At 30.6% G+C, this 9,209-nt stretch overlaps 1 protein-coding gene across 4 annotated transcripts in view; it reads right to left on the reverse strand.

Moving 5' to 3' along the window:
- LOC119637975 (receptor-type guanylate cyclase Gyc76C-like) overlaps positions 1 to 7,311 on the reverse strand; it is a 67,552-nt gene extending 60,241 nt beyond the window's left edge. The window contains exons 1-2 of one of the 4 annotated variants that reach the window (XM_038034463.1): positions 7,131 to 7,311; positions 6,995 to 7,070 (exon numbers count right to left, since the gene is read on the reverse strand). The gene's annotated coding sequence lies outside the window, so the exon portion shown is untranslated. Of the gene's footprint in view, positions 1 to 6,898 lie in introns of all 4 variants that reach the window. The other 3 variants (XM_038034464.1, XM_038034465.1, XM_038034462.1) reach the window with 3 other exon arrangements.
- Positions 7,312 to 9,209: the final 1,898 nt, after the last annotated feature.

Below are 9,209 nucleotides of genomic sequence, written 5' to 3' on the forward strand. Positions count from 1 at the left end.
TTTTTTTTTTTTTTTTTTTTTTTTTTTTTCAAGAGTTTAAAAACTTATTTAGAGGAAAATTTTTATAGAAGTGTGCCCGCAATTATTTTCAAAAAATAATAAACAAACACAAATCAGAACCAAAAATATGCAACAGTTGAATACAGAGTAACAAAAACACCGACGGCCGGCCCAAGGAAAACGTATTAAATGAAATTTATTTCATTATGCAAATTAAACGCTATCCTACAAAAGTACGATAAAAAGTAATAGAAATATTTATTTGGTCACGCACATATGTACATATATATATATACATATATATACGCATTTACAGCGTTTAATTTGCATTACGTATGTACACATAAGCATAACATATATATATGTATACATATATATACGCATCACAGTTTGTACATATAATGTAGCTAATATTTATGCATAATACAATTCAAACGCTTGCACATCTTATTAAAATTTATGAAAGAACTAAACTAAGACCGATAAAATAGTCGTATTAAAGCCCAACTTATATCGCAGACGTTTAGAATAATACTAAAACGAATCCAACAGCACAAGTGCGGCGCTCCAATTTACCAAAGCAATATTCATTGTACCCATAACAAGCCAGTCTGTCGTACATCACTGAGAGTGCGCTCTGTGTATGCATTATCCTATGCCACAACAATACGCTAAAGCAGTTGTTTCTGTTTAAATGTAAAATGTGACTATTTTACCTGTGTGTTTACGCGTTTTACTCCTCTGCTTATAAATATTTAAAACAAGTAAAGCAACAAATAAGCAAACCATAATAAAAGAAAATGAAGAGAGAATTTTATACTTAGCTTACAACGAATTGTTAAAACCTACCATCACGACCTTTATGCTTCCCCGGGCTTTATGCATTGTGAGCTTTCCAATCCTTTCGAGGGGAGATAACGTTCAAGATATGGTGCAGTAGTATCAAAAAACATGGAAACCCCCTACACCACATCATACCGCAGTCAGCCAACGAACTGAGAAAATTCATTTCTTTATACGAGGTCAGTAAAATACTCGCCCTCGTAGAAAGCAAACAAATTAATATAACAAAAAGGGCAATAATAGTCAAAAACAAACCAAAAACATGACAAGTAAGAAGATTGTGTTCACCTTGAGACATATGTACATCTCGCTTATCAATGAAGAAACGAAGACAAGAATATAGAAAAGTTTTGAATATATTTCCATTTGATTTTAGTTCCTATTAACTATAATTTTACTATATTGTTTTTAAACTTTCCCTGGTTCATTCTAAAGAGTGAAATTCCTATGAACGGATCCAATTCATTTTCAAGAGTAAGCTAAACAATACTTGTATATATGCATATCTTAAGCGTTTCATATCGAAGGTCTTTAAACAGTGAGAATTCTATTAATCAAAAAACACCGAAGATGAAAGCAATTCCTATTCATCAAAAATGGATGCTTTTTAGTTTATTGCAAATGGAATGATTGATTTAATACGGCCGTATCTCTCATATACAGTATAGATATTCGCCTTTCTGCATCAATATTTCAATATTCAATTTCAATCTATTGTACGTCGGAAAAAGTAAAACCAATGCATAAGTAATGTAGCATATGAATTGTAGGCAACAAGCTCAGATTTAATTAGTTTTTAAGCTTTGTCCATGAAAATCAATTATTTTCGCATCTTTTTCAATTTCAACATTCCATTTTCATATTTTCAGTTTAGAAAATTCTAACACCAATTGTATATACAAATGTGCATACATATACTTTATAGGGGTTTTAATGTTGTATTTTCTTAGTGCTAATCTTCTCCTATCCTCTGATGTTAACTTTAAGAAAACCAACAAGTCATTACACTTAACATATACCTCGTAACCGTGAACAAGCTATATATATAAGATATATTTTTACGGTGACTACGTTTCCTATGCAGGATCAATAAATTGCAGAACATAGCAGATCTCTTAGTTTATAAACTCTCCTGTACGCTCGCTCTTTTTTAGATCATTTATGCTTCCTAATTCAGCACCAAAGAAGCAAGTGAATTCTATCTATCACGCCCTATGTAACACAATGATACGTCCACAAAACTCAAGAATTCACTTCCTCTTCTTGCTGAAAAATAGCAAAACTTTCTTGCTAACGACTAATAAATTATAGCAGAAGGGAATTCTAGAGTCCCAGCAAAAACGAATGCAAGTTCAAGGAAAAAACCAAAAATAACACATTCTTCTTCCGCAAAAGCTGAATATTTAAGAGCCTAATTATGGCAAACATAATTCTTTGCTTACTATTAGAAGAAACATTTGTAAATATGCTCTCTACTGATTGTAAATAAATTTTAATGATAATAATACTTAATATAATATATTGAATAACCCCAATCCAGAGCGATGAAACATGATACAACGTTTTACGAGATTACGTTTCAAACTAAATATGTTTCTTTGTAAATACCCCAAAAAAAAACTGAAACAAAAACACGAAAAAAAGTGAAAAGGTTAATATGGAATATACAAATTGCTTATGATGGCCAGATAATAAAGGCTCTAATAGAATGTAATATTTTCTTTAAGCACAACTCTAAGCAATCAAAATTCCAATATGTTTACACCTGTGCTTAACCAAAGCGATTTAAACCCTACTTTGTAACTCGCAAAATCATTCTCAATCTGTTGAAATTAATTGAACGTTTACTCAACAACAAATCTTTTGACCGACTCTGTTATCTAGAAATAAAACTATTTGCCTTTTCAGTAATAGTCGTCAATTCCTAGCACAAATGTATTTCTATAAAGAATTGTAATGTAAAAGTAAATATGATGCTTGGTTTTTGCTTTACAGATAAAAACAATCGTGTCAATGGTTGACGTTAAACATATGTTACTATAAAAGAAATAGCAAAATATAAAAAAATATATGAAAGGTATGAAAAAATTCGTGGGAAGATAACTAAGACAATATAGAAAAAAATTTGACTTACAAAAATAATATTTAGATGAAAAACAACCGTAAACATTTATATTCGAAACACATTTAAGGAACTCATTTATTTATTTCTTTTTTCTCAAGAAAATTCGCATTTTCCCAACATTAACATTGTTGTTTTGCAATTAAAAAGGTCATATGTTTTGTAAAAGTGAAGCCAAGTCAGAAATACGAATTCTTGATCGTATTTTGGCGAATTCTTTATCTCAATTCTACATATTGTACGGAAAAATGCCACTAATATATATTGTTAAATGTTTGTTAAAACTAAATTTTTACTTATTGTGGTTCACCCCTCTAACTATTCGACATGGTTTTTTTAACTAATTTTATCAGCCATATGATCGTTTCACCAACTGTTTTATTTTATTTGTTAAGCCAGTCAGAACTAACTCAAAAAAAGGCTACAGTTAAATTGAAGTATTGGTTAGAGTATAGGTGAATTTCGTAAAATAGATTTTCTTTTTAATTGAAAGATAAACATGTTTAGTTCATTTTTATTAAAACGGCTCGTAGAGAGACCAGGGGAAAAATTTTACATTTTTAATATACAATAATGGGTGAGGATCAAAAGATTCGGTCAAAATTCATTATAAACTCTCTCACACGCTCTCTCTTTCGTTACTCTTACTTTTTTTTTTTATTATTTATTTTAATTTTTTTTTTTTCGCAAACACAAATTTCAACAATCTGAGCAGAGAATAAATAATTCTATTTTTAACTCATGCTAAACAATGTTCTTTATTTTATCAGTTATTTCTGCCACCACTGACGCTATTACTCAGTGCAGAGTACAAAAATTACAAAATTAAGAAGAAAATGTACATCAACCCAGACGATGTAAACAAGTGAGAATGCTGTATCCAATCAAGCCCGATTATTTCATACCCTATAGCATTTATCATATTATTCAATCTCAATGCGCTGCTGCTACTTAAAAATTCCAAATGTTTCCAATTATATGATAAACTTCGAATAACGTTCAATGTTCTAAAAAACAGTAATTTAGACTTTACCCAATGTAGTAATGATTATAATAAATAGCATTTGGATTCGCTTTAATTAGTTTTTTTCTGAAATATATCTGAACTAAAACGATCTAATGAAAAATATATATAAATCTTTTCATTACGGTCATAAACAGTTCAGCCAGGCATACAGTGATTAAATACCAACACCATCATATAGATAACAAAATTCCGTTTGTAAAGCCAATACTAACAAGTTTCCAAATTTTTAATGGAATTCATTCATTATACAAGAACGTTTCACTAACGTAACGAAGTTATCAATGTAACTGCCATTTCTCGCAGATTATTACTAAAAAGCGAGTAAAATCCTGATAAGAGCACATGCTAATCTTTATTATATTTTTGACTTATGTACACACACTTATGTAAGTAGTAAACGTAATTTGCCAGAAATGTACTTACAAAAGGAAAAAGAATAAATACTGGTGGCGATTGTTATACGAAATGATGAATGTGAGATAAATTCTAGCAAACGCATATTTGAGGATATATCCGCATGTTTTAGGCGTAATTGAAACGTTACAATCGACAACGACTCATTTCTGAGTTATTTTAAAATCGAACGCTTTCATATATTTGGAAGAAGAATGCGCGCACGCTCTGTGTTTGTGAAAAATGATAACGATGTAAGCAACATTTGCATTAAGAAGCAAACTGACGCGATTTTTTCTTTTGTTTTTGATTTTTTGAGCGAATTAGTTTTATGCGACAGAGATCCTTTTCTTCCTCTGTTTTTTCTTTTTGTTAATCTTAAAGAAAATTCATATAATATTATGAGTTATACCCTTATCATATACAACGATCTAAATGCCGATATATAAGAAATATGCATGTATGCGCGTATACAGACGTTCGCATTTATAATTTGAAGAAAATAAATAGATAATATAAAAAAACGTAAGAATATATATACGAAATGTACTAAACCGTCAATTAAGCGCCATGCTTAGTAACAACAAAAACAACAATAGCGAATTCAACAAGCAACAAGTAATAAAAACATTTCCGCTTTGACGTAAACATTTGTTTTAGTGAATCGACGCTAAGAACCTAGCAAAGAAATATGTTTAGTCTGCCAAGAATTATATATTTGGAGCACGCACATACATGTATTTATGTATATATATATATATATATATATATTATCTTAAGTCCATATTTTACGAAAAATAACAATAAGTAGTATAAAAATTGTATATTGATATAATTCACATGGCGGATGTACGTCACCTAAGAACAATATTTTTCCTTTTTGTTTATTAATTGTAAGCGCATCTCAAACATATGGAAAACACAAAGAGAAAAACTACAAAAAAGCTGTATTCACTTTGTGTTGAAACCTAATTACCCACTAACTTTGTAGATATATATAAGCTTCTTCGAGGACATGTTATAACTCTTATTAGCTCTTTTACCGATTGTCATAGTTTTTAAGCTAATGCAGTCCCGTATTTCGGCGTGTTATCAAGCGTTTTTTTTATTTTTTTAATCAATCACTGAATTTATTTGAAAGCTTTTAACATTATTTTAATTTTAGTAATTCCAATATCGAATAAATCATGGATTTAGTGCAAAACTGATTCATAATCTAATCTTTATTAAAAATTATATTCTTCAACTCTTGCGCTACACTAGTAAGCATATGTAAATGTACACATACATTATATATATATATATATATATATATATATATATACAACAACCTAACACATTCCAAGTTCACGTGAGAATAATTAGGCTTTCCATTCTTTTGAGACAACTTTAGTCTTTTTGCTAAGTAAATGAGATTCGCAACAGTAACATTTGCTGATTCTTCTCTGATAATATATAGAAATATGCATGCTCCCGCAAACTCTAAAATAATGAATGCTTCATAGTATTTTCACCCATCGCTTACGATCTGTTTCAGATAACGATTTATAGTTTGTTATTTATCATTTATTTATAAACGCCACCTCCATTAAAAAATTTAATTTTCTCCGTAAACTTGCAAGTTTAATTAAGCATACTTTTACACTATTCCCCGCCGCACGTACATTATAAATTTTTAGGAAATGGGCATAAAGATAAAGAGAAACTGGGTTTCTCTCCTGATCTAGTCGATACATATATACGAAGTCTATGAAGAGCATATAATGAATAATATCTTAATTTTGAGAGACAAGAAATATTCCAAATATTTTGGATTCGCATTATTTCTAGGAATAAACTTATCGAACCGCTTATACGAATGATAAAACTTATCAGGAATTATGGGCAAGATTTCTGTGCGTGTGTTTAAAAAGGTTTATGTTGAAAATCTTTATCGACACAACATTTTTGCACGTGTATTGGTGAAGGAATTAAAAAGTAAACACAAGAATGAAATCTCGATTCTGTAGCCATTGTCCCTGCTCTCAAACAGACATTCGTATGTACGTAAAGATTTATTTTAGTGATAATACGCAACATACAAAGTTATATATAAACACGACGCAATTTGCCTGCAAAGAATAATATCCAAGGAATTAACGTATGCATGAGTGATATAAATTTATTATTATTTGCTCTTATTGCCCAGAATTTCGTAATCAATACATATCTCTTCTCTTATTATTTTTATTATTTTTCGTTTCCTTCAACGCTTTCAAAGCCCTACTTGTAACTGGCTTTGATCATGTATTGCATACACAGACTATCATCCAAATCGACGCAAACACAGAGGCACACACGCGCGTGCATATATATGTCTATATACAGCTTGAGAGGCGTGCATATATATATATACAAATGCACTGATGTCTTCTAAATTTGTTTGAACTAAGAAAATATTTTTGATTATCACTTGCTTTATTTTCAAGTTTTATCATTTAATCGCATATTTTGCGTCGATTTTTTTTTGTTACCTCTTATTTACCGTGCGATTTTTTTCTTTTTGGTTTTATATTATATTTAATCCTGTCATCTCTTTCACACTCTTACATTATACAAAAACAACTCACGTTTTCAATAGACCGACAGCACGATCGTTTGGAGAGCTAAAGAGAATCGTTCTACTCTACCACTTATATAGTTGATCTGCAATTAATGCATTTTAATAAAAACAAAGCATACGCAAAAATAAAATTAAAAACTAACTAGAAAAAAATACATATGAAAAACCACTTTTGCATCACATTAATAACGTTAACAAATCGTTAACGGAATACAATTCATTTATTATTTGGATGATGAATCAAGTTTCTTTTTAAAAAATAAAGACGTCGAATACAGTTTCCGCCACCTATTCTTTTTTCCCGTCTTTTAGTCTCACACGAATGCAACTGAAGGCAGAATATGTGTTAGTTTGTCAGTTATGACTGTTAGTTATTTGTTAGCGAACTGTTAATTACATAGAGTTACCAGGTCTTAACATACGATGACAAAAAAAGAAACGGTTTCTAAAGCTTTCGGCACTTTTTGGTTTTTTTCTTTTTTTATCGTTATCGTATAATATAAACTTCTTCTTATAATTGTAAAATGTACAAATCTCTCAACGCATTTTTTTAATATAAATTATATGAATGAATCAGATCAGGTACACTTTGCAAGGATGCCTGAAACTGTATTTAAAAAGTTAAAGGAATGGTGTGTATTTTAAAACCAACTTTGAATTTTTTCCCATCCTTCGGTGGATATAATGACGGGCTCTTGGGCAGGCAGCTAATTTAAGTTTGTTTACGACAGGCTTATTTTCTTTACAGACATTTTATGCTGCATATCCAAACATTTCTCCCAAATGTTTAAACTGTCGCCCTTTTCGTCATACCTTTATAACGGATTGATTTTAGTAAGGAGGGGTTGTTGCTGTTCACGTAAATCCTCTACGTTGTCGATATCTAAGCACTCCAAGTCATACTCTTCAAAATCGAACATGCTGTACGTTGTACGCATATGTTTGGCTATATAACGTTCAGTTATAACATTAGATTAAGCAAAAACGTAAAGGCATTCCAAAATGCACAAGAAATTAACATAAGTCTCCTAATTATCATGGCACGTAAGCGAAGGGCAGACAGGCAATATACTAAGGAAACTTTCTGTACCTATAAAAACCCAAATTTCTTTAGCTGTATGACACCCAGAATAGATATGCACACGCGTATAAGTATAAAAATACATGAATCTATGTATACATTCACACATGTATATATATATGTATATATATCGTCAAACTTACCGCCACTAGCTTATATATAACAGAACCCTTTTTCGCGGAAGTCATTCGGTACATATTGTTAAACTTACCAATTTGCTTGAAATAGTACAGAAAGGTCCACAATATAAAGCCTAACGAGAGGAGAAATGAGAAATTTATTGAGGAAGACATTGTTTGACATCTTTTAAAATTTTGATTTAAAAGGCAGCCAAAAACAAATTGAAATAAAAAGCGATAGTTTTCAATATTACTGATGAAAAGCTATACACAAACTTATTTGTGATAAAATAAAATTGATGAAGAAGACAATATCAAAGGTAACCATAGGCAAATCCATGTATTAGAAATCGAGTCAAATTAGTAAGGATTTTAAGTTATGAATAGCAACTACAAAATCAGATGTTTATAATTGATTCAAGCAAACCTTATACTGAAAATTATATCTAAGTTTAATACAAGTACACAGGCAGACGCCATATATGTGCTTCATTTTGTAGAAAAACGAACTATTATTTTAGTAGATTAATCAATTTAGCACTTTATTTCTTATAAATAAACGGTTACATTTTTACTACTCCACAAGTGGCACAGGGTATATTAAATTAGTGCGGTCATATGTAAGACCCAGAAGGGCTTAAGATAGTTCCACCGTTTATTATACCGACTCTAAACCTATCTGTTCGTCTGATGTTTGCCCACGTAAATTTGTGCTCAGGCTGCAGTTCGCAATTTTTGGGATTTTGCGATGAAATTTGGTACAGTGACGTGTTTTACCCAAGGACGAACGCTATTGGAAATGGTTCGGACCGGTGCATTTTTTCGACCACTCTCCATTTAATGCTTTACTCTGAAAAGTCGTTACATGGAAAAAAATTGCAATTTTCACAAATTTCAGGGCAAAAGTGGCTAAGTAGTAATATTTCAGCATTTTAAATTGGTATGAAAACTTTCAATCGACTGGGACAATTTTTGAACCCTCTCATATAACGAGAACTGAAGTTCACAGGACAAAAAGGTAT

This window comes from Glossina fuscipes, unplaced genomic scaffold, assembly GCF_014805625.2.
Source record: "Glossina fuscipes isolate IAEA_lab_2018 unplaced genomic scaffold, Yale_Gfus_2 61, whole genome shotgun sequence".
Taxonomy (NCBI): domain Eukaryota; kingdom Metazoa; phylum Arthropoda; class Insecta; order Diptera; family Glossinidae; genus Glossina; species Glossina fuscipes.